The following is a 26,847-nucleotide window of genomic DNA, read 5'->3' as shown; positions in this document are numbered from 1 at the left end:
TGAACAGGAGTGTAACAGGTTACAAATGGAGGGAAAGGGCATTATTAGCAGAGGGAACAGCATGTGCAAAGACACTGATTGTAAAGGTGTATCTCATGCTCAGGGAATGCCTCTGATTGTCTAGTCTGGTTGCAGTGTTGAGCACATAAGGTGGAGACAGAGAGAGGGACTACATGTATTGTGAGATGAGATAGTGGGAATTAGACTTGAAATACAATGGGCTTTGAATCCCAGGCTCAAGTTTGGAACTCTTTCCTATAGGCAATGAGATACCATTAAAGGCTTTTTGAGCATTGCAGTAACGTAATCACTAATCTTTTCTCTGTCTTTTGTCCACTAAAAAGCAATGTATTTTTTCTACTCTTGATAAAAATTAGTTCCATGTTGTGAGCATTTCATGATCATACACTTTCAATGACCATCATTTCCAGCCCCTACTTTTTAGCATGTACAGAGTATATCCCAATTTTACAGATGAGGCATATGAAGATCAGGGGAAGTAAAGTCATCTAGATAGTGGTAGAGGCTGAGTTAGAATTCAGGTCTTCTGAAACTCAATCCATTTTTTCCAACATACACATTATATGCTCTCTGATCTCATGCAGATTCAATTATGAGACAGGGAGTTATTTTTGAGGTGCAGGCAGTTTCACCCATCACCGCATTCATTGAACAGATGTTTCTGAAGGAGTTGAGATGGGAAATGTGGATCCACATCTTCTCTGTTAGGTCTTGGTCCCTTCATGCCCTTCATAGGGTGAGACTCTTGTGCCTAGAGATATGTCTATAATATTTTCTACTATATGGCCTCTAAACACATTGCTGTATTTTAGGGTGTTTAAGGGATTATTCAAGACAATTTTGACAATTCCCAATTTCTGCCTCATGCTCTGGTTTCCCTGCTGTTCCTCAGCGGGTCCTCCAGGTGCTGCTGGTATCTGCAAATGGATCTTTCCTGATTCCCTTTGCCTTTACAGGTTGTACGAGTCTGTCAAGCTCCTCTCCTTGGATGATATTTACCCCACCAACCCCCCACAGTTCTGTGTCCCCTCAGAGATCATCGTGCACTTCGCTCTTTCCCAGATACTGAAGCTCTGGACCTTCGTGGTAGACCTGGGCATATGTGCTACCATGATCTGTCTGACATGTGAGTAAAAGGCAGACAGCCTTGCTTCTTTCCTATCTCTCCACCAGACCCCAGAAATTTCCAGTAGTCAGGCCACCAGGACCTCCCTAGGGAAACTCCAGGCAGAGAATGTCTTTGTAGAATTAAGGTGAGGCTAAGAGGACCTCATCGGTTAGGTTCTTTGGTGGCAAGCAACAGAATACAACTCTGGCCAACTTAAGCTAAAACAAAGGGGTTTGGGGGTAACTCACAGAGTCAAAGGAAAAGCAAAAGAAGAAGATCTTGAAAAAGACAGAAACCAGGTGGAGCTTAAGATTAAAGTCAGAGGAATGAAGAGACTCTGTCCCTAGGATAAATTTCCTCCACCTGTTTTCTGTCCTTGGGCTCCCTGCTCAAGATGCAGACTCTATGGAGAGAGAGTCCAGTTGCACATGCCCATCCACTGGGCAAGGAAGGTTGGGGCATTCTGATTGACAGTGCCACCAAGATGCCCATGCAATGAGAGAGGGGTGGTACCGCAAATCAAAAATGGGGTTCTGCACCAAAAGAAGAGGGAATTGATGGAGGGTGGGTTGTGTTAATAGCAAGAGATGTACATAGAAAGTGAACATCACCATGCAGATGACAGACGTCCCCAGGTAACGGTAACTGTGAGTAACCAGGAGAATCAGATTTGACGTTAGTCAACTTAAAGAAATGATCATAATATCTTCAAGCACTAAAAACAGTGAAAGTTCTAGATCAGGATGGAAAGTAAGTTCAACAACCAGTCCTCTATTTTTAAAAGGCTTAATCTGAGAACCTGAACAATGATCTATCAACTTTCTGGAATTGTATGCAAACATGATCAGTCTGGATAGATAAAATCACTTTTATTGATTTTTTTGAAACAACTAAATTTTGGTTTCATTGATTGTTTTTCTGTTTTCAATTCCATGGATTTCTCCTCTTATGTGTATTATTTCTTTCCTTCAGCTTACTTTGAGCTAAATTTTTTTTGTATTTTCTTGACATGGGAGCTTAGATCATTGATCAGAGACTTATCTTCTTTTCTTATATAAGCGTTTAATGCTATAAAGTGTCCTGTAAGCCTGCATTAATACAGTAGTCACATGTGGTTATTAAGCATTTGAAATGTGACTAGTCTGAATTTAGATGTGCCATAGTGTAAAAGAAACACCAGATTTTGAAAATTCATTACCAAAGTATAAAATATCTCATTAATAATTTTTATATTGTTACACATGAAATAGTAATATTTTGGATATATTGTGTTCAGTAAAGTATTTGAAATTAATTCTACCTGTTTCCTTTTTGCTTCTGTCAAAGTGGATACTAGACAAATTAAAATTACATATATGACTTGCTTTCGTGACTCACATTATATTTCTATTGGACAGTGCTGCTCTAAACCCTGCTTTAACTGCATCCCACACATTTTGACATGTTGTGCTTTCTTTTCACTCAATTCAAAATATTTTCTAATTATCATTACAACTCTCTCTTTCACACATGGGTTATTTAGAAATGTGTTAATTTTCAAATATTTGGTGGGTTTCTAGATATCTTTCTGTTAATTGATTTCTACTTTAATTCCATTTTTGTCAGAGAACATTCTTTTTCTATGATTTCAATTCTTGTAAATTTGTGGGTTTGTTTTATGGCCCAGAATATAGTTTATCTTGCTGTGTGCTTGTGCACTTGAAAAGAATGTGTAGTCTACTGCTGTTAGATGGAACATACTATAAACATTAAGTAGGCCAAGTTGATTGATAGTGTTGTTCAGGTCTTATATATCCTTACTGATTTTCCATCTATTCTATTGATTACTGGAAGGGGAGTATTGAAGTCTACAAATATACTTGTGAATTTGTCTATTTCTTCTTTCAAATCTATCCGTTTTTGCTTCATATATTTTGAAGCTTTGTTGTTAGATGCATATGCATTTACATCATTTAGATTTGTCTTGATGAATTGACCACTTAATCACTATAAAATGTCTCTCTTTATCTCTGACAATATTCCTTGTTCCAGAGTCTACTTTGTCTAATATTAATACAGTCACTCCAGGTTTCTTTAAATTAGTGTTTGCATGAAATACATTTTATCCCTTAATTTTAGCAGATTTATGTCTTTATAGTTTAAGTGGGCTTCTTGTAGGGAGCATTTAGTTGGATCTTGTTTTTATATCCAATTTGACTATCTCTGTCTTTTAATTTGTGTGTTTAGACCATTTATATTTAATGTGATTATTGATATGGTTGGACTAAAATCTAACATTTTGTTAATTATTTTCTATTTGCTTCATCTGTTCTTTGCCATTTCTTCTTTCTGTTTCCTCTTGGATTCATTGAGTATTTATTAAGAGTCTGTCTTATTATGTATACCTCTTTTAGTAGCTGCCCTATGGTTTATAATATACATCTTTAATTAATCACAGATTACTTTCAAGTAATAATATACCATTTCATGTGTAGTATAAGAACCTTACAATAGTATACTACCAAGTCCTCCCTTCCATCTTTGAGCCATTTTTGTCATATGTTTATTTTTGTGTATGCTATAAACCCATGATACATTGCTGCTATTTTTGCTTTAAACCAGGGGTTGTCAAACTCTTTATTAAAGGGCCAGATAGCAAGTATTTTAACCTTTCAGTCCATACAGCCTCTATTGCAACTACTTAACCCTGCCATTATAACTCAGAAGCAGCCATAGAGGATGCGGGGAAAAGGGAACCCTCGTACATTGCTGGTGGGAATGTAAATTGGTGCAGCCACTGTGGAAAACAGTATGGAGGTTTCTCAAAAAACTAAAAATAGAGCTACCATATGACCCAGGAATTCCACTCCCAGGTGTATATCCAAAAAAAGCAAAAGCACTAATTAGAAAAAAATACATGTACCCCAATGTTCATAGCAGCATTATTTACAGTTGCCAAAATATGGAAGCAACCTAAGTGTCCATAAACAGATGAATGGATAAAGAAGATGTGATGTATATATATCACACACATAAAATACAGCAAACTAGTTAATATAACAAAAAGGAAGCAGACTCATAGATATAGAGAACAAACTAGTGGTTACCAGTGGGGAGAGGGAAGTGGGGAGGGGCATATAGGGGTAGGGGATTGAGAGGTACAAACTACTAAGTATAAAATAAGCTACAAGGATATATTATACAACATGGGGAATATAGCGAATATTTTATAATAACTATAAATAGAGTATAACCTGTAAAAATTGTGAACCACTATATTGTACACCTGTAACTTATATAATATTGTACAGCAACTATACTTCAATAAAAGAAGCAGCCGTAGATAATACATAGTTATGAGAATCACTGTGTTCCAATAAACTTTACTCATAAAACGGACTTCCCTGGTGGCACAGTGGTTAAGAATCCACCTGCCAATGCAGGGGACACGGGTTCGATCCCTGGTCCAGGAAGATCCCACATGCCATAGAACAACTAAGCCCATGTGCCACAACTACTGAAGCCCGTGCGCCTAGAGCCTGTGCTCCACAATAAGAGAAGCCACCGCAATGAGAAGCCCGCACACCACAACAAAGAGAAGCCCATGCTCGCCACAACTAGAGAAAGCCCATGCGCAGCAGTGAAGACCCAATGCAGCCAAAAATAAATAAATAAGTTAATTAATTAATTTAAAAAAATAAAAATAAATTTTTTTAATCTAAAAAAAAACCCAAAAAACATAAAAATAGGCAGCCAGCCCACAGACTATAGTTTGATGATCCCTGCTTGAGATAATCAAATCTCTTTAAGAGCAATTAAAAATAAGTTTAAAAACTTTTATATTTACCTTTCTTTTAACCATTTCCAAAGATCTTTGTTTCTTCTTGTAGATAACTGTTATCATATTCCTTCTTCCTGAATAACTTCCTTTAACACTTTTTGTAGCACAGATCTACTGGTAATGAATATTACCAGTAGAATATTACCATATAGAATATAATGAATGTTAGTTTTTTGCTTGTCTTTTTAAAAAAATCTTTATTTCTCCTTCATTTTTGAAAAATATTTTCTCTGGGTATAGAATTCTGGGTTGACAGTGTTTTTGTGTCAGCACTTTAAAGATATCACTTCCTTGTCTTCTGGTTGCATGATTTCTGATGAGGATGCTGCAGTTCTTATATTTGTTTCTCTGTGTGTAAATGTTTTCCCTGGCTGCCTTCAGGTTTTACTCTTTGTTTTTGGTTTTCAGTAGTTTGAATGTGATATGTCTAGGTGAGTGTGCATGTGTGGTATGTGGTATGTGTGTGTGTGTGTGTGTGTGTGTGCTGGTGTTTATCCTATTCTGTTCTGGTGTTTTTCTGTGAACTTCTTGGTCTGTAGTTTTATATCTTTCATTATTTTCTGAAAATTCTTGGCCTTTATTTCTTCAAATATTTCTTTTGCCACATTCTTTCTTCTCCCTCTGGGATTCCAATAACTTATATGTGAGACTGATTTATATTGTCTTATAGCTGTTGGATTTTCTTATTTTTCCACTCTTCTTTCTCTTTGTATTTCAATTTGGGTAATTTTTATTGACCTATCTTCAAGTTCACAGATTCTTTCCATGGCTTTATTGCATCTAGATAAAAGATAATCCTGTCAAAAGAATTCTTCATTTCAGGAAATCAAAAATTATTCACAGTATTTTTTATTACCAGCATTTCAATTTGATGATTTTTAAAATTTTTATATTATTCAATTTGATAAATTTTTTAGTTTCCATCTCTCCACTGAGTTCTCTATTCGTTCACATATTTTCTCTAAATCAACTTCAGAAATGCCTTGAAGTACTCAGAAATAGTCATGTTCTTAATTCGTTTGCCTTCTGGGATGGTGGGGAACAGTCTTGAGGTTGAATTTGCTGTGAGAACAGCCTTATGTAGAGGACAACCAGGATAACGACCTTGAGATTCTCCACTAGAGTCACAGAATCTCAGAATTCTAGAAGCTTGTCATCTTGGAATCTTGGAAACTAGGGTTCAAAAAATTTCATAATATTTTAGAGTTGAACTTAGGAGCTTAAACACCAAAGACGGGAACTTACCAACTCATAAGGCAGCTGAGGCCAAAGGGAAGAAGCTGTCTTCCTTCAAGTAGGATGATGATGTTAAAGCAGCACTAGAGGGAGTCCCTGTTCATTGTGCCACAGTCACAATAAAAGCAGGATCTCCTCTCTCCTGTTCTCCACCTCCACATACACCAGGAGTAACACAGCCACTGATCAGAAGAAGAAAAACCAGGAAGATCAGCATGCACTTGTCTTCTCTAAAGTGTTATGTAATGTTATTGGATATAGAGTCTTAATTCCTTTTCACAAAAAGAAGGGATAAAAGAACAAGACTTTGCCCTAGCCTCTTGAACATTTTTTTCTAAATCTTTGTTGATAGTTGGAGCTGATAATAAAACAGATTATTATTATTATTATTATTATTAACTAGAGATTTTTTTAACCTCACTAAGCCTCAATGACCTCATCTCTAAAATGGGATAAATTTCTGTTCTGTTTCCCTATTAGGCTTTAAAATGCTGTAATGTAACATCAAAAACTGCTAATGAGGTATTAAGTGAGAAAGGCAGGTAGTAGGGAAATACGTATCATGCAATGTTACTTGAAAAAATGAATGTGTGTGAGAGTGTGTATGTTTATTTTGTGTGTCTAGAAGAGGAGATAACAATCGATCTTTAGGTGGTAGAATTGTGTATATGTTCATTTCCTATTTGCTTATGTATATTTTTAATTTTTATACATTGAATATAGTTTTTAGAAAACGAGATTATAGAAAAACTCCAAAGTTCTATACCAATATAAGGAATGATCATCATTGATCCATGAAAAGTCCCTCCTTGAATTTATTTGTTTATCTTCCTTCTTTATTTACACCAGTGGTTCTCAACTGGAGGCATTCCCTACCCCGTTCCACAGGGGAACATTTGACAATGTCTGGAGACGTTGTCTGATGATCACAACTAGGTTTTATGGTGCTACTGGCATCTAGTGGGTAGAGGCCAGAGATGCTGCTGAACATCCTACAATACACAGGACAGCTCACCACTTAGAAGCAATTTAAATCAGATACTGGCCTCAGGAAAGTTTATATTGAGTAAGAAAGTACAGATGTCATATTGTAATCTATTTAACCAATCTTGTATTTCTATACCATTTAACTTGTTTCCAATATTCTGCTATTACAAATGATGCTACAAATATTATTGCATATGCATTCTTAGGAAACATAGGAAGGTTTCTTCACAGTGGATAGCAAGGAGTGGAGTAGCTGGGCCAATGGGCACATCCATTCTTTTTTTTTTTTTTAATTTATTTTTGGCTGCATGGGGTCTTCATTGCTGCACGCGGGCTTTCTCTAGTTGCAGCGAGCAGGGGCTACTCTTCATTGTGGTGCACGGGCTTCTCATTGTGATAGCTTCTCTTGTCATGGAGCACGGGCTCTAGGCGCACAGGCTTCAGTAGTTGTGGCACGTGGGCTCAGTAGTTGTGGCACACGGCCTTAGTTGCTCTGCGGCTTGTGGGATCTTCCCAGACTAGGGACTGAACTCATGTCCCCCACATTGACAGGTGGATTCTTAACCACTGCGCCACCAGGGAAGTCCCAAGGGCACATCCCTTCTTAGTTTTAACAATATCTATAAACCTAGAAGCATGGATGAAGTATAAAAATAGAGGCTAAATTTAAAAAGCAGGAAACAGAATGAGATTTTAACATAATACCATTTACATTAAGCACACACAGCAACAAAGCAACAATACACACATTAGACGAGTAAATACGAGACAATATACTCTAAATATATCAGAATCATTGCTTATGGTGGGGAAAGGATTGGTGTAAATCAGCATTTCTGTACTTCATCACTGTTGATGTTTTGGGCTGTATAATTCTTTGTTATGGGAACTGTCATGTGCATTGTAGGATGTTTAGCAGCATCCCTGACCTCTACGCACTAGATGCTAATAGCAGTTGTGATAAGCAAAAATGTCTGTAGACATTGCCAAATGTTCCTGGGAGGTAAAAAACGGCCCCCAGTTCAAACCCCTGGTATAAATAAAGGGGTAAGATAAATGAGTAAACCCAGGTAGGAGCCTTGCATGGACCCATGATGACAGGAAAAGTGTCTCCTGACAATATGAGTAACTCAACCTTTGACACCCGAATTTCTGAAAGAGCGATTGAAAAAAATAGTTACTGCCAAATTGTCCTCCAGAGTGGCTCTACAAATTTATATTTCTGACAGAGTATGAAAGGACTTCTTTCCCCACACCTTTGCCAACACCTGCTATTGTTAAACCTCCTTTGTGTTTTACTTTTTATCTTTACCAATCTGACTGGTAAGAAAAAGAAAATTCATTTCATTGTTTCCATAAAGTTGACCATCTCTTCATATGTTTATTGGCTATTTGGATTTCCTCGTCTTTCTGTGCCTGATTTGTATTCACATAGGTCAGTTATACACTTGTGAGTATTTGACATTTGAGGGAGGGGGCAAAAACCTTCTGGGAAAAGTCTTCTTCATGAATGTAGAAAACTTCCATTGCCTCCTTCACTTATGCAGCAAACGTTTGCTATGGGGTAGGCACTGTGCTTTCCCACACATTTTCTGCTGAAGCAGTTTGCAAGGCATGATGGCTATCTCTGTCTGGTATTACACTTCTTGATGGATTGGCAACATGACAGAAGAGAGTTCCTCAAAGCTTCTGAGTAACCGGAGTCCACTCATTCCTTCAATACCTGCTTATTGAGTGTCAGACCTTGTTCCAGATGTGCCCGTTGGCCATCTGTATGTCTTCTTTGGAGAAATGTCTATTTAGGTGTTCTGTCCATTTTTTGATTAGGTTGTTTGTTTTTTTGTTATTGAGTTGTGTGGGCTGTTTGTAAGTTTGGAGATTAAGCCCTTGTTGGTTGCATCATTTGCAAATATTTTCCCCCAGTCTGTAGGTTATCTTTTCGTTTTGTTTATGGTTTCCTTTGCTGTGCAAAAGCTTGTAAGTTTGATTAGGTTCCATTTGTTTATTTTTGCTTTTATTTCTATCAGCTTGGGAGACTAACTTAAGAAAACATTGGTACGATTTATGTCAGAGAATGTTTTGCCTATGTTCTCTTCTAAGAGTTTTATGGTGTTATGTCTTATATATAAGTGTTTAAGCCATTTTGAGTTTATTTTTGCGTATGGTGTGAGGGTGTGTTCTAACTTCATTGATTTATTAACATGTGGCTGTCCAGCTTTCCCAACACCACTTGCTGAAGAGACCGTGTTTTCTCCATTGTATATTCTTGCCTTCTTTGGCAAAGATTAAATGACTGTAGGTGTGTGGGTTTATTTCTGGGCTCTCTATTCTGTTCCACTGATCCACCTGTCTGTTTTTGTACCAATACTACACTGTTTTGATTACTGTAGCTTTTTATGCCTCCTGCTTTGTTCTTTTTCCTCAGGACTGCTTTGGCAATTCTGGGTCTTTTATTATTCCATGTAAATTTTAAGATTATTTGTTCCAGTTCCGTCATGGGTAATTTGATGGGGATCGCATTAAATGTTTAGATTTCTTTGGGCAGTGTGGCCATTTTAACAATATTAATTCTTCCAATCCAAGCGCATGGGATCTCTTTTCATTTCTTTGAATCATCTTCAGTTTCCTTTATTAATGTTTTATAGTTCTCAGCATATAAGTCTTTCACCTCCTTGGTCAGGTTTATTTCTTTTTTTTTTTTTTTTTGATGAGATCTTAAAAGGGATTGTTTTTTTACATTCCCTTTCTGATATTTCACTGTTAGCGTAAAGAAATGCAACAGATTTCTGTATGTTAATCTTGTATTCTGCTACCTTGCTGAATTTATTTATCAGTTCTAATAGTTTTTGTGTGGAGTCTTTAGGGTTCTCTATATATAGTATCATGTCATCTGCGTATAATGGCAATTTTACCTCTTCTCTTCTGATTTATCTTTTATTTCTTTTTCTTGTCTGATTGCTGTGGCTAGGACTTCAAATACTATGTTGAATAGAAGAGGTGAGAGTGGGCATCCTTGTCTTGTTCCAGATTTTAGCAGGAAGGCTTTCAGTTTTTCACCATTGAGTATTATACTGGCTGTGGGTTTGTCATAAATAGCTTTTATTATGTTGAGATGTGTTCCCTCTATACCCACTTCGGTAAGAGTTTTTATCATGAATGGATGTTGAATTTTATCAAATGCTTTTTCTGCATGTATCAAGATGATCATGTGGTTTTGTCTTTTCTTTTATTGATGTGATGCATCACATTGATTGATTTGTGTATGTTGAACCATCCTTGTGACTCTGGGATGAATCTAACTTGGTCAGGTGTATGATCTTTTTTATGTGATGTTGGATTCAGTTTGCTAGTATTTTATTGAGAATTTTGCATCTATATTCATCAAAGATATTGGCCTGTACCACCCCCCTTATTCTTATCATACCCCTTTAAAATGTTCAATTTTTGTTACAAAAACAGCATATATGTCTTTAAAAATCAAAACATTTAAATTAAAACTTAAAATTCCAACCCCTGCTTCCACCCATAGGTCTCCACTTATACTTCTACAGTGTAGGAGGAACTATTGTAAATTCTTCCAGACCTTTTTTGAGCATATACGAACATGGATATAACATGTGTGTGTCTTTGTCCATTCACTCTGCTACACGAAATACCACAGACTAGGTAGCTTATAAATAACAGAATTTTATTTCTCACAATTCTAGAGGCTGGAAGCCCAAGATCAGGGTGGTAGCTTGGTCAGGTGAGGACCCTCTGCTGGGTTGCAGATTTCTCAATGTGTCTTCACATGGTGGAAAGGGCAAGGGAACTCTCTCAAGCTACTTTTTTTTTTTTTTTAATTGTTTCTGGCTGCGTTGGGTCTTCGTTGCTACATGCGGGCTTTCTCTGGTTGCGGCGAGTGGGGGCTACTCTATTATTTTTACTTTTTTTTTTCTTTTTTGGGTTTATTTATTTATTTATTTATGACTGTGTTGGGTCTTCGTTTCTGTGCGAGGGCTTCCTCTAGTTGCGGCAAGTGGGGACCACTCTTCATCGCGGTGCGCGGGCCTCTCATTATCGCGGCCTCTCTTGTTGCGGAGCATGGGCTCCAGACACGCAGGCTCAGTAATTGTGGCTCATGGGCCTAGTTGGTCCGCGGCATGTGGGATCTTCCCAGACCAGGGCTCGAACCCGTGTCCCCTGCACTGGCAGGCAGATTCTCAACCACTGCGCCACCAGGGAAGCCTGGGGCTACTCTTCATTGTGGTACACGGGCTTCTCATTGTGGTGGCTTCTCTTGTTGCGGAGCACAGGCTCTAGCTGCGTGCAGGCTTCAGTAGTTGTGGCTCGTGGGTTCTAGAGCGCAGGCTCAGTAGTTGTGGCGCATGGGCTTAGGTTGCTCCACGGCATGTGGGATCTTCCTGGACCAGGGCTTGAACCTGTGTCTGCTGCATTGGCAGGCGGATTCTTAACCACTGCGCCACCGGGGAAGCCTCCTCAAGCTACTTTTATAAAGGCATTAATCTCATTCATGAAGTCTCCACCCTCATAACCGAATCATCTCCTAAAGGCCTTATCTCCTAGTATCATCACACTAGGCATTAGGATTTCAGTATATGAATTTCAGAGGGATACAAACATTCAGACCATAGCAGTGTGTGTGTTTGTGTGTGTATTTTCTGTGTTTGAGTGTTAGTCTGTGGTTGTGTGTATATGTGGTTTCTTTCTTATTTTTAGAAAAATGAGATATTATACTTATATGTTGAGCATTTCATATTTCACAATAGTATTTCCTGAACATGCCTCCACATCAGCATATACTGATATATTTGAGTCTCTTTAACAAGTACAGCAACATTTTACTCAATAGAATTACAATAGTTTATTTAATCATTTTCCCCTCAGTTTACATGCACATTGTCTCCAGTCTCTTAATGGTGCAGATAACACTGTAGTGAACACCGTGGTGTATAGGTGTACAAGCACTTGTATAGGATAGATTCCTAGAAATGGAGTTGCTGAGTTGAGGGTAATGTGTTAATGAAAATTTTGACAAACATCATCAGATTAACTTCTAGTGCTTCGTCATTGTTTTTAATATGCTTGTCTTTGGTCAGTAGATAGGTCTTGCCATGCTGTCCCTTGCAATACAGCTCCTAATGTTCAAGTTTCATTTCTCCTATGTGATGAACATCTGTTTCTGCTGCCCAGCATCCATCATCCCTTCTCCTGGTAATCGTTCCCTAATTCTCCTTTGGAAAACCACTTCTGCCATCCCCATCTACACAGTTCTGATGAGGCTGGCTCTGCCTCCCACTCAGGGGTGAACATATAACCCAATGCTGGACCATCGGAGTTGCAATGACTGGTTTAGGCATGTGCGCTAACCAATAGCAGTTAATGTCAGGACTGTTTCTGGAGCTACCGGGAGAGAGGGAGAAGAGCCCTGCAGGCATCTCTCCTTCCTGTCCTCCAACCAGAGTAGAACCCAATCCAACAACTCCTAACCCCAGCAGAGGGACCTAACCCCCCGGCGCCCCAGGGACAGGGCAAGGTCAATCTCCGTGGGCCTCAGTTTCCCCTTCTGTAAAATGAGGAGGTTGGATTCTGTGATCTCCAAGGTCATTTTAGCTCGTGTGATTTTGCATACATGAAACACAGAGAAGCATAGGGACTTGTCCAGGTAGGAGATCATTTCCTCTGGAGTAGTTGTTCTGCAAACCTGATCTAATAGAATGAGGACATCAGTATTTACCCAAATGAGTTGAAAACTTATGTCCACACAAAAACACCCACTCGAATGTTTACCACAACAATGTTCATAATGGCCAAAACTTGGAAGCAACCAAAATGTCCTTCAGTAGGTGTATGAATAAATAAACCATAGTACATCCAGACAGTGCAGTATTATTCAGCACTAAAAAGAAATGGGCTATCAAGCCATGAAAAGACATGGAGGAGCCTTAAATGAATATTGCTGAGGGAAAGAGGTCAACCTGAAAAGGATGCATACTGTATGAGTCCAATTACAAGACACTCTGGAAGAGGCAAAACTATGGAGAGATTTAAAAAGATCAGTGGTTGCCAGGTGTTAGGAGGGAGGGAGGGAGAGCATGGAAGATTTTTAGGGCAGAGAAACTACTGTGTCTAATGATATAATGGTGGATATGTGTCATTCTACATTTGTCCAGACCTGTAGAATATAAAACACCAAGAGTAAACCCTAATGTGAACTATGATTCTAGGGTGATGATGATGTGTCAACGTAGGTTCATCACTTGTAGCAAATGTACCACTTGGGTGGGGGATGTTGATAGTAGGGGAGGCTGGAGACTGAGTGATAGGGGTCAGGAGGTGTCTGAGAACACTGTACCTTCTGCTCAGTTTTGCTGTGAACCTAAAGCTGCTCTAAAAAAATAGAATTGATTAATAATAAAAAAATCTTAAAAGACAATGTCAGCTTTTGGTACACATTTTCTAAACTGGAAACCATATTTTGGGTTCTATTCCTGGCTTTATCCCAAACACAGTGCGTCTTTGTGTATGTTCACTGCCCCTCTCTGAGCCTCAGTTTCACAATCTGTAGAATGAAAAGACTAGTCTGTGCGGCGTGCAAGTACTACAAATCTGTGATATCTAACAGGTAAAAAAGAAAGAAGGAAACGGAACTTCCCTAGTGGTCCAGTGGTTAAGAATCCACCTTCCAATGCAGGGGACGTGAGTTCGATCCCTGGTCGGGGAACTAAGATCCCACATGCCATGGGGCAACTAAGCCCACGCGCTGCAACTACTGAGCCCACACGCTCTGGAGCTCGCACACCACAACTAGAGAGAAGCCCATGTGCCACAACGAAAGATCCCGTGTGCCGCAACTAAGACCCGAAACAGCCAAAAAATAAATAATAAAATAAAAATAAATAAAATGAAAATAAATACTTTTTTTAAAAAAAGAAGGAAGGAAAAAAGGAGATGTGTAGGGGGAGAAGAAGCAGAAAGGGAAGCGGGAAGGGACCGAAAACCTGTGAAATCATCGAGTAGTAGATAAGGAACTAAGGAAGAAGCCTGATTAAGCCAGAGCCATCAGTGGTCTCCTCTTTGGGTAAATATAAAGGAAAGTAGGTTGGCCCAGGAGCCACATCTGGGTCTTTAGTCCTCCTTGAATGCGAAAAGATCTGATGCCCCAAGGGAGACTGTTACATTTATCTGATGAGCACTAAATAAGCAGTAATCCTGTGCACAGTTGTGTGCTAGGTAATCTAACCCAGCCAGGGAAGAGAAATGCTTGTATGCAAACACCGCAGCCTAATGGCCAACAGCTTGCTTCTGAACTCAGACAGATCAGGTTGGATGAATGGTTATGTAACAGTGATATGGTGAAAAAATGGCCCCAAAGATATCCATGTCCAAATCACCAGAATCTGTGAATGTTACTTTATATTGGGCTGTGCAGATGTGATTAAATTAAGAATCTTGAGATGGGAAGATTAGCCTGGATTATCCAGGTAGGCACTAAATGTAATCACAGTTATCCTGATGAGAGAGAGTCAGAGGGAGATTTGACTACAGACAAAAGAGAAGAAAACCATTAGATGGAAACAGTTGGAGAAAGGAGACACTACATGAAGACCAAGGAACGGGTCATGAGCCAAGGACTGCAAGGAATGGAGCTCTAGAAGCTGGAAAATCAAGCATACAGACTCTCTCCATAGCGTCTGGGGGGAACATGGTCCTGCTTGACCATGACTTTAGCCCACTGAAACTGATTTTAGGCTTCTGGCATCCAGAACTGTAAGAGGACAGGTCTGTAATGTTTTAAGCCACTAAGTTTGTGGCAATTTCTTACAGCAGCCAAAGGAAACTAGTGTAGGCAAGGCAAACACTTTACCTCTCTGACATTTATTCCTCATCTGTTAAATGGGAACAATAGTACATTCGTTCATCAAATATTTTTGAGAGCCTACCATGGGCCAGGCCTAAGCACTGGAGACATGGAGGTGACCAAGGCCTTCCCACTTTCATGAAGTTCAATTCTAGTGACAGGAGATAAGCAACAATGGGGAAGCAAGTACATAAAGGCAAGATGATTACAAACCAGGAGAAGCAACATGAGGGAAAACAGCGGGGTATGTGACTGAGAGTAACTAGGCATGTAGAGGAGGCTGGCTTTAGGTAGTGTGGTCGGGGGAGGCCCATGGAGGAGAATAAATTTGAACTAAGACCAGCAAGGCAAAATGCAGGGGATAAACAATGCAGGTGCAGGGAGCAGTGCATAGACACCCAAGCAGGAAAGGACAGACTTTGCTGGAGAACAAACAGGAGGTCAGTGTGGCTGGGGTGCAGTGTTCTAGGAAGAGGGATGAACAGGATGAGGTGGGAAGGGTGGCAGGGGCTAGAGCCTGCAGGGCCTGTGAGCCATGGTCAGGAGTCTGGGTTGTATTCTCAGGGGAAGGTTCTGGGCAAGGGAGAGGCATCATCACTAGCCACCGTGAGGACGTAGATTTTAGGCAAGGAAGAGGGAGGCAAAGAAGCTTGTTAGGAAGCTCTTGCTGTCTTCCAAGTGAGAGATGATGCTGGCTTGGATGAGGGCAGAGGGGGTGAGGATGAAAGTCTGCTGTGAACATTAAGTAACATAAGGAGTGTTAAGTACCTGGCACATAGGAAATGCTCAATGAATAGTAGTTCTGATTATGGTATTATTATTTTCATCATCATTATCATCTTTATCACTAGCTTCTGCTGAAAACAAACTTAGCTGAATGAAACTCATACTAGATAGTATGAGCAGAGTTGACACCTGCACCAGGCCAAGAGAGGCCCCATTGTGTCCCCATTCCTGTTCATCAGGAGAAGCCACTTGCTGAAGCCACTGGCCTTCTCCCCATCCCAGCCCCCATCCCCGCCCCCAAGAAGTTCAGTCACTTGCAAATGTGTCTGAGCCCATACCTGCATACATGAATACATCATTAGGCCACTTGGGGGTTCTGAGGGATGGGTTTTAATTTTATAAATGCCATGGTAAGTCCGGTGGGCTTTTGGAGATTAGCCCTAATATAATATTTATGTGAAAACTCAAGATATCATTGACTAGGCCTTTCTCTGTCTCTGTCTCTCTCTCACACAGACAGACACACACAGACCCAGACACACACACACACACACACACACACACACACACACACACACACACCACGGAAGACCATGTGAGGACATAGGGAGAAGGCAGCCATCCACAAGCCAGGAAGAGAGCTCTCACCAGGAGCCAACACTGCCAGACCTAGATCTGGGACTTCCAGCTGCCAGAACTGTGATAAAATAAATGTCTGTGTTTAAGCCACCCAGCCTGTGGTATTTTGTCACGCATCTCTAACTAAGACACAGGCAATTGTTTTGTTGGTTCTCCTTCTTCCCAGTCCTACCATAGCACTCGGCACATGGCAGAGATTTGGTAAATATTTGTTGAATGAATGAATTAAACTTCCTGTTTGTACTGCATTTCAAGGTGCCAGGGAAGTGGTGAAAGCAACACCTGGCCTGGGCTATAGTCTTGGTCCTGCCATGGCACACTACTCTTAACTCACTCTGTCCCTTCCCCTCTTGAGTCTCAGTTCCCCAGTTGGTGAGACAGTACAACTCAATGAGTTGACCTTTCTAGTTCCCTCTAGTAATAAAGTGGTATGATAAAAATAACTCCATCCAGGCACACTGACTGTGACCCAGGCCCTGTACTTGCCTCTTTTCCCTTTGAATCCTCCTTCCTGCCTAGAAAACTACAGATGCTGTCATCAGCATTTCACGATGAGGAACCCAAGGCACAGAGCTTTGACCCGCCAGAAAGGGGAGGAATGCCCTTAGCATTAAAAACATTGTTCTTTATGCTATGATGCATCCCTCAGCTTTGGAGGGTTGGAATGTTCTTTCTTTTAAGAAATGACAGTGATATTTTTAAGGACCTTAACAGAGAAAAATGAGAATGTGGTGTTCAATATGTCGACTGAAAGAAAAAAGCACAACGTAAAAACTGCAAGTTAAGTTTTATTTGGGGACCTTACTGCAGACTATAGCCCGGGAGACAGCCTCTCACTTCCCTCAGAGGAACTGCTCCAAAGAGCTAAGGGAGGAGGAGGCAGCATGTATAGGATGAGTTTTTTTGCTGGAAAAAAAAATGTAGTCAAACATCGAAAGACTACTGCTAATCACAAAGAACACACATCTCAAGTCAGTGATTTTAGTGCTTTTCTTTGTATGGGAAGATACAAGCATCTGAGTTCATTGAAATTATTCTTTAGATTTGCATCTTAACTGTCTGTCTAGGGCCAGTATCCAAAGCACAGAATTCTTCCTGGATTCACCTCAGAGCTCACTGTCAGTGGGCAACTACAGTGGCTAATGGCTTGATCCTTGCAGAACTGGAATGGCAGGCAACATTCTTTGTTTACAGTGCCCTTTGTAAGTAATAAGTTTGACCAAAGTTTGGGGCCAATTTCATGACCAATTTATCCCATTTGTCTAGGAAATCTCATTCCTAGGTCAGACGAGGATTATGTTGATAAGCCATTCAATGTGCTACTTTTGGGATTAGGCCTGTTGATAACCCAAAATTCTCTGAATCTCTTGTCTTACTAGTCTGTTATTATCCAGGAAATGTTTTATCTTGTTGCTTCTTCCCATATCTAGAGTTGCACTATTACAATTATTTTATATAGAGTTATATATGTGATCAATTGCCTCAAGATGTTTAGCCATCATTGATTTTGTCAGCGGCCTGGTTACACACTGGGCAATGCAAAAACACTCATAAAATAGACAGGATATAAGTAATATATCTAGTAACATTAATAAGTCATAGTACAGCAGAAAGAGACACAAAGAGCAAACATTTTGAAAACAACAAAGAGAACAATTTATTTTTTTTTTTCAATTTTTTGGCTGTGTTGTGTCTTTGCTGCTGCACGCGGGCTTTCTCTAGTTGCGGGGAGCAGGGGCTGCTCTTCGTTGTGGTGCATGGACTTCTCATTGTGGTGGCTTCTCTTGTTGTGGAGCACGGGCCCTAGAGCGCGCGGGCTTTAGTAGTTGCGGTGCGTGGGCTCAGTAGTTGCAGCGCGTGGGCTCTAGGGCGTGTGGGCTTCCGTAGTTGTGGCTTGCGGGCTCTAGAGCACAGGCTCAGTAGTTGTGGCACATGGGCTTAGTTGCTCCACAGCATGTGGGTTCTTCCAGGACCAGGGATTGAACCCATGCCCCCTGAATTGGTAGGCAGATTCTTAACCACTGCACCACCAGGGAAGTCCTGAGAAAACAATTTAAAACAATGATTAGTATAACCAGTTGTAATCTGGATCATAATAAGCCGTCAAATCCGAAGGGGAGCCAGCTGGAGAGGCCAAATTCTGGACGGATCAGGCAGAGAGAAAAAGATAAATATTTCATCTTTGTTTGCAAAGGTATACTTTATCAACTTGTTGTGGGTCATAGTTAGAGTAAGAGGAAAGGTTTTCTAGAAAATAAAGATTAAAAGCCTGTGATGTTTCAGACAAAAAGTCATAAAATTATTTATCAGTTCATTCAGTCCCATGCAGTTAATTCCTGTTGATCTGGAAGAAGCCATCAGGTTTTTCATTAGAGTTTTGTAATTCCTTACTAAGTTGAGTGATATGATCTAAAAGTCAGAAACCTTATTTGTCAAAAAGTTCCTTTTATGAATATTCTTGAAGATCTTCTTGAAGCATCAGAGTAAAACAATGACTATCTGTAAATGACACAAGACTTAAAATGGCATGGTTAAAGATCTGACTACATGCAATTAACAAAGAAACTTAGTTATTTCTGTGACATACAACATTTTAAGATAACTAGAATTATGACTGAACATTATAACAGGACATACCAGATTTTTTGGCATTCCGTATAATTTTTGGGTATCTATATTAATGACATTTACCCATACAATATAACCTAAGAAGGTTTATTACCACCTATTTGACAATGTTTCCCATGTAATTAAGCTTACCAAATAAACCTAATTAGTTTAATGTCTCTTTTTGGGATGTTTCAGGGTCCTTTGAAACATCCCTAAGTTAGCTAGAGGTCAAAAAAACTTCATTTAGAATTTGACTTGGGAAAGTTTATCAAAGATAACAAAAGGTTTTAAAACACTTGGTCAGATAAGATCTCAGGTCACTGTGAAATAATACTTATTCATTCAACCAAAGTGACAATAAAAGATTTTAAAGACAACTATAGAAAGTTATACCAGATTGCTTAACCGGTAAAGAAACTTTACAATATGTTACCAAAAGTAGATCAGTATTCTAAGAAAACTTTGTTCTCTTAACATAGAGAGAAAACCGAATTCTAGTTTTTGTACCAGCTTACTTTTAATATTAAAATTTATTTGCTCAATTAAATTTTACTATTAGCCAGTCTTTTTTTTTTTTTTTCCGAAAGAAGGAAGTATTATTACTTGCAGCAAGTAAGGAGAACACTGAGGATCTTTCCCACAGCAGTGTCTCCCCAAACAGCAAAACTGGGGACATTTTAAGTTAAGGGTACATGCATATTCATGAGGGGGCTTGAGCAGAGGAAAATCCAGCATAGAATTGGGGCAAAGGTTGACAGAGTGCAAGCTTTAGTTGATTGAAGTCAAGAGGGTCCACATCATCATTCTGTCCTCCACGTGGGTGGGGGGCCCTCAGTTCCTGCAGAACTCAAAGATGTATTATTACGTATATCCTTTGGGAGGAACTAAGACTCTGCTTTACCACCACATGATTGTTTGACTGCCATTTCTCTGTTCATGCATTCCTTTGTTCCCTTAAGATCATTAGTTACTGAGAACTGTTCAAGGGCAAGCATTGCAGCCAGGCTTAGATCACAAAATTAGTGCAGGAAAGAAAGTGGGGCATGAGAGGGTGGTCACATCCGAAGTCTCAGGCGAATCCCTAGGACAGCTGCTGAGTGTGGGTTCTTGGCTCAGCACAGGAAAGAATTCAAGGGTGAGCCAAAGTGAAAGAAGCCTTATTCAGGGAGATACACACTCCATAGACAGAGCGTGGGCCATCTCAGAAGGCGAGAGGCCAATATTAGCCAGTCTTGACCCTGTACAAAACTTTTCTCGGGTTGCCTTTCCCACAAACCTTCTAAAACTTTCTTTTTCACTTTGAGATTTTGTCCTGTGTTTTCCCTTTCTTTGTCTCTCTCCAGGACAAAATTACTTTCTTTTCTCTTAGCAAAATGCATTTCCATCCCATATACCTTTTCCTTTCATATAAAGGTGTTTTCCTTATTTTCACTTAGTTTCTAGTGAAAACCAAGAAGTAAGCAATTATGAACTGTCATTTACATTAGTGTTCTATAGATTGGTAAACTTATAAATATTATTTATGATTTTTTTAAATGTGCTATTTTTATAGAAAAATTTCAGTGTAGCACCCTGGTGCTTAAATTTCAGTCCTAAATAGCTTTAGCTTCTCTTTAAAAGGAAGCTTATGTTCAGTAATTAATGTTTCAGTATCTTACTTGGGAATGATCTAGATATTTAATGAACTTCCATCATTTAACTTAGCAAAACTCTCAGGTTTCAAGTTACCAAAAATCTGGAGAAATTAATTTTAAGTACACATACCATAACATGTAAGTATTCTTAAAGAGATCACCTGAAAGCTCTTACCCCATTTATATCTACTTAATTCACTTGTTCCCAACAATTATGTTTAGATTACCCATGAAACGTTTAAGAGACATTAGACCAAGTCAGCCATCATTTTAAGCTATTTTCTTACTGGTGAATTTTATTTATTTATTTATTTTAATTGATTGATCAAGTAATTAATTAATATTTTGTTTTTGACGGCATTGGGTCTTTACTGCTGCACGCAGCCTTTCTCTAGTTGCGGTGCAGGGGCTACTCTTCATTGCAGTGCGTGGGCTTCTCATTGCGGTGGTTTCTCTTGTTGTGGAGCACGGGCTCTAGGCGTGCAGGCTCAGTAGTTGTGGCTCGCGGGCTTAGTTGCTCCGTGGCATGTGGGATCTTCCCAGACCAGGGCTCAAACCCGTGTCCCCTGCACTGGCAGGCGAATTCTTAACCACTGCACCACCAGGGAAGTCCTTACTGGTGAATTTTATAAGAGAGATAATATAACCTTATTTGACTTTTAGTAAACCTGTATTAATTAAACCAACAAACTCTAATAACAAATATTAATTTAATATTGAATATTTCCTAGATCATGTGAACTTGAAATTCATTTGGGTTAGTTTCTGTTACATTTAGAAATATTTAATTTGTAAGCACTTACTTTTAAGTCAGTTAAATAGAGCTCTTTTATAAATTTGATTTGATAATACTATCTGAAGGTAGAGACATATCACATGTATAATGGACACACAGAATATAAACAGACATTACCAGAGATCTCATAGCTTCATTTTAAATCTTAGTCATGAATCAGGTATTAATGATACAGTATAAACTTACTAGTTTATAAATAACCATTGGAATAAGTTAAATTTATTTGCTCAGATGACTAAGGCTTTTTTACTATTTGTGGAGAAGACTTTTTAATTTAATTTTATTTTTATTTATTTACTTTGGCTGCTCCAGGTCTTCGTTGTGGCACACAGGATCTTCACTGTGGCATGCGGGATCTTTAGTTGTGGCGTGCAGACTCTTAGTTGCGGCATGTGGACTCAGTTGCGGCCTGCAGGCTTAGAGCATCCTGCGGCATGCACGCAGGATCTATTTCTCCAACCAGGGATTGAACCCAGGCCCCCTGCATTGGGAGCGCGGAGTCTCACGTACTGCACCACCAGGGAAGTCCTGTGGAGAAGACTCCTAAGGTTTGTATTTGTTCTTAATAAATCTTTATGGAGACTGTGAATTAAGATTTTGGATGAGAGAGCCTTTCTAGCAGTTTGAGTTTTAAAACCTTCTTTTTCCCCCTTTGATTTCAGGTTCTATCTGATTGAGCTAATTAGGCTCAGTCTCAGGTCATTGTGGGCTATATTTACATTTCTGATTTGTAGAGATTTGCAAGACAAAGATACCTGCTTTTAATTCCCCCAAAGAACTGGTCTGCCACCTAAATTATATCAGAAGATTGATTTGCTAGACTACGTTTTCCTTAATTTGATTTTTTTTTTTAATATCAGCAAGTAGATTTCCAACTAAACTGAAAATCAAGGGTTCTATGTTCTAGAACTTTAGGATTCAATTTATTATGTTTCCAGAAGTTTGCACAAAGCATTCAGCAAAGGCCCTCTTTCTGAGTGCACAAGTTAAACCCAGAGCAATTTACCCTAGGGGAAAAAAGTCTCCATTATTGCTTTTATTATCCCCTGAATATTAGCCCCCAGTTTTTACTTCATATTGTGTGGGCTCTGGTAACTCTATTGGTTTCTTTTAGTATTTTAATTAATATTGATTGGGGGGCAGATTTATACGCCTTGTCTTCTAGTACCAGGAATACTGTGCAAGTATTCCCCAGTGAGACATAATGTCTATCCCACAATATAATTAGGCAAAAGAGGTGTAACCATCTTATATAAAGCCCATCAATTTTTATCAACTTTCATCTCAATTCTATTAACTCTTATACCTTTAACTTTAGCTTCCGTTAGGACCCATTAACAAGCCTTGGTCTTACAAGGAGTCTCAGAAACTTTCATTTTTATCCCCTGGCCATTTTATTCATTTTTGTGTAAAAGGCTTTGGGGTCCACAGTGATGGGTTGAGCCAAGGGACTCAGGCCCTTTTGTCAATCTTTTAACTTGATTAATTGATCTAACTGTTGCCCCAAGCAATTGCTGCTCAGGTATCTCAGTGTAATTTTCTTCCAGCCTTATACATTTTTTTTGAACTGGGGTAAATAGAGCAGACTTGTTTGGGTCCCTTTAATGTTGGGGGGGAATGCTAATAGGGTCTCTTTGGCTCATCCAACTTTAGGTGGTGTTGTATCAAAACCTTTGTTTTGGGCTTCCCTGGTGGCACAGTGGTTGAGAATCTGCCTGCCAATGCAGGGGACACGGGTTCGAGCCCTGGTCTGGGAAGATCCCACATGCCGCGGAGCAACTAGGCCCGTGAGCCACAATTACTGAGCCTGCGCATCTGGAGCCTGTGCTCCTCAACAAGAGAGGCCGCGATAGTGAGAGGCCCGCGCACCGCGATGAAGAGTGGCCCCCGCTTGCCACAACTAGAGAAAGCCCTCGCACAGAAATGAAGACCCAACACAGCATAAATAAATAAATAAAATTTATAAAAAAACAAAACAACAACAACAAAAAAACCTTTGTTTTAATCCCATCAATTCATTTTATTTATCCCACTTCTTAATAACCATCTAAAGATTTCCGTCCTGTTGGGCGAAGTACTTTTAAAATTTCCACCTTGTTGGGGAGAAGTCTCTTGACTCTCTCCTCAGCATCTTCTTTGTTAATCAACCTAATTAACATTAATTAATCTAATATTTTTATTAACATCTCTAAGACCCATTGAAGGGAAGCCAAGACCACAAATAAGGCTTCCTAAACCATTTTTTGTTTGTTTAATTTGTTTTAAATTAAGGGTGTTCTTAAGATTAGCTGTTATATTTTTTGTATCCACCTTCTTTTTTTTTTTTTTTTTAAACTTTGGGTTTATTTATTTATTTATTTATTTATGGCTGTGTTGGGTCTTCATTTCTGTGTGAGGGCTTTCTCTAGTTGCGGCAAGTGGGGGCCCCTCTTCATCGCGGTGCGCGGGCCTCTCATTATCGCGGCCTCTCTTGTTGCGGAGCACAAGCTCCAGACACGCAGGCTCAGTAATTGTGGCTCACGGGCCTAGTTGCTCCGCGGCATGTGGGATCTTCCCAGACCAGGGCTCGAACCCGTGTCCCCTGCATTGGCAGGCAGATTCTCAACCACTGCGCCACCAGGAAAGCCCTGTATCCACCTTCTAATTTGGTCTTTCCATGGTACCAATAAAACAGCTATTTATAAGAGAACTCTCTAAAAATTTACCAATTTAGAAGTTTCTCCAACTTAAAGGATCCATTGTCTGGCCATTGATGAGTAGTATTTTAATAGCAACTCAAACCAAGACGACACAAGAGTCATCCTCAAGAGAGAATTCAGAGGATGTGTTACCGAGTCCAGGCTCACTGCTCGCCACACGACAGGCCAGTACATCGGGAGACGAGGTGTTGAGGCAAGGAATAGCACCTTTATTTGGAAAGCCGGCAGACCGAGAAGATGGCGGACTAGGGTCCCCCAAAACCATCTTATCAGGGTCTGGATGCCAGTTTCTTTTATAGAACAGAGAGGGAGAAGAGGTGAGGAAGTCAAGTAAAAAGGCCATTTATCTTGCAAAATAGGAGGAGATCTGTTAATTTCTTCTTTTCTGCAGCCATTCACAGGTGGGTAGGGTCAAAATGTTTCTCTGTGAGCTGAGCAAAGACACTTTGGTACCCTGTGGCAGGATGCTTACAGCCTTAGACAGTGATTATAATAACAAAAACAATGAAAAGCAAAGGTTAAAGTAAAAGAAACAGATCCAACATGGATTCAGAATTGGCTCTTCCCTGTTACAGATGCAGCCTTCACAAGATCCAGAAAGTTTACTCCCCAAAGTAGTCTAAGAAAGTAAAGGCCTGCATTGTAGAGGCGATGCAACAAAGGCTGAGATGACATAGGTTCCTTATGGGCTGGGACCCCTTCTGATAAATTTCCCTGAAAATTGGCACAAAGAGACTGCTCGGAATCCCAGTCTATTTGACTGACTGCCAAATGTATGTGTACCTTCTGGATGGCAGAGACCAAGCTCTTGAAACACAGAACAAAATGCCTAAAAAGATCAGTTAGAACATTTACATCTTAAAGGCATGGGGAGAGAAATGCAAGTTTCTCCTTTACTGGGGAAAGAGGAAGCAGCAGGAGGCAAAGGTGATGAAAGAGAGAGAGTGATAGCATCTGGGTCAGGCAGTTCATATGAAAGAGGATATGAGGGAGGAGCAGAGAGTGAGGCAGGGTTAACATTAGCAGCTTTTTAAAAACTCTGATGTTGTTTCAAGCAATTTTTTGGTTGGTTTCCCACAAAGAAGTTACTTTATCATTTCCTCTTCCAGATGTTTTTAAATACCAATCAAAATAAGCATTCCATTCAGTCTGCTCTTTAACTGTAGACACACACACACAAAAATTAATTTTGGAACGTCAAAAGAACCCCAATTTGGCCATTTTAGGTTGAGGTTTCCTTTAGTATATTTTCCCCAATTAAGTAAGCATTTGTAAGTATAATTTTCACAGGTAACATACATGAACCAGGCTGGGGTGTTAGTTGGAGGTTGGCAATCTGTTGCTCCTTTTTTTTTTTATTTTGAAAGCTTTGTTTCCCATTCTGGGTTGGTTTGTCAGGATAAAACTGCTACTGATGATTGTGTGGTGGGCCAAGGTGCTGTCTGTGAGCTTAACTCCTCTAGGTGTCACCCTAGAGTCGTTTCAGCTCTTTTACATGTCTTGGCTTTTCCCTCTGGCAATCTAAGACCGCCGCGGTTGCTCAGATCACTGAGTGGCCAGCTCTTATACGTGGTTCCCCAGAGGAGCAAGTTTTTTTAATTAAATAACTGGGTTTCCCTATGGGACTGCTACCTGGTATGAGGACTTGCCTCCACCACTCCTGCAAGTTTCTCAGTTGCCTGAGAAAGCCATTGCTGGCCGGGAGGAGATGTCCCTTTTCTTCTTCAGAGCTGAAAACGCTCATGTAACACTTTTACTTTTATTCTGACAAACCCAATTAAAGTAGCCAATTCAAGGGAAAATAACAGGCCGGTCTCCTACCTAATCACTCAGTCTAAACCCACTCAGTGTTTTTCAACTGGGGCAACCCAGGTACCTCTTCTTGAAACTAAGTTCAAGGAAGACCTACTCCTCACAGGGAGGAGTTTATCCACCAACAAATAAAACTTATGATCATCAGCCAATAACAGGAGATCCAAGATCCAGGAGAGACTCACCCAAATTCATCTGGAATCACTGAGGAGGCAGACAGGCACAAGGGGCCTCTGCTAGTACCAAGACTCTGTATCCTCATAGAGTTCAAAGGAGAAGAGTCTTCTCTGAATCCTTTCATGGTCACCAAAACTGCTGACTGAAAGAAAAATGCACAACGTAAAAGTTGCGAGTTAAGTTTTATTCAGGGACCTTACTGAGGACTATAGCCCAATAGACAGCCTCTCAGATACCTCTGAGGTATCTTATCCAAAGAGACAAGGGAGGCGCCAGGATATATGAGTTTTTCTGCTGGAAAAACAAAAAAAAACACAGTCTAACATCAAAAGATAATCACAAAGAACACACATCTCAAGCTAACAATTTTAGTGCTTTTCTTTGTATGGGAAGATGCAAGCATCTGAGTTCATTGAAATTATTCTTTAGATATGCATCTTAACTATCTAGAGCCAGTCAAAGCACAGAATGCTTCCTGAATTTCCTTCAGGGTGCACTGTCAGTGGGCGACTGCAGTGGCTAATGGCCTAGTCCTTGCAGAAGTGGAATGGCAGGCCCTAAAATTCATTTGGAAGTTTGATTGATGCATGAAACCCCAAAGTCTTGAACCACATAAACTATGTACATGGGAGGGGTTTTTTTGTTTTGTTTTGTTTTGTTCTAATTCTGGAGTTTCTACTATGCACTAGGGATATAAGGGAACATGGGAATAACTAAACTA

Source organism: Eschrichtius robustus, chromosome 2 (genome assembly GCF_028021215.1).
Source record: "Eschrichtius robustus isolate mEscRob2 chromosome 2, mEscRob2.pri, whole genome shotgun sequence".
Taxonomy (NCBI): Eukaryota; Metazoa; Chordata; class Mammalia; order Artiodactyla; family Eschrichtiidae; genus Eschrichtius; species Eschrichtius robustus.
This window is presented reverse-complemented; position numbering follows the sequence as displayed.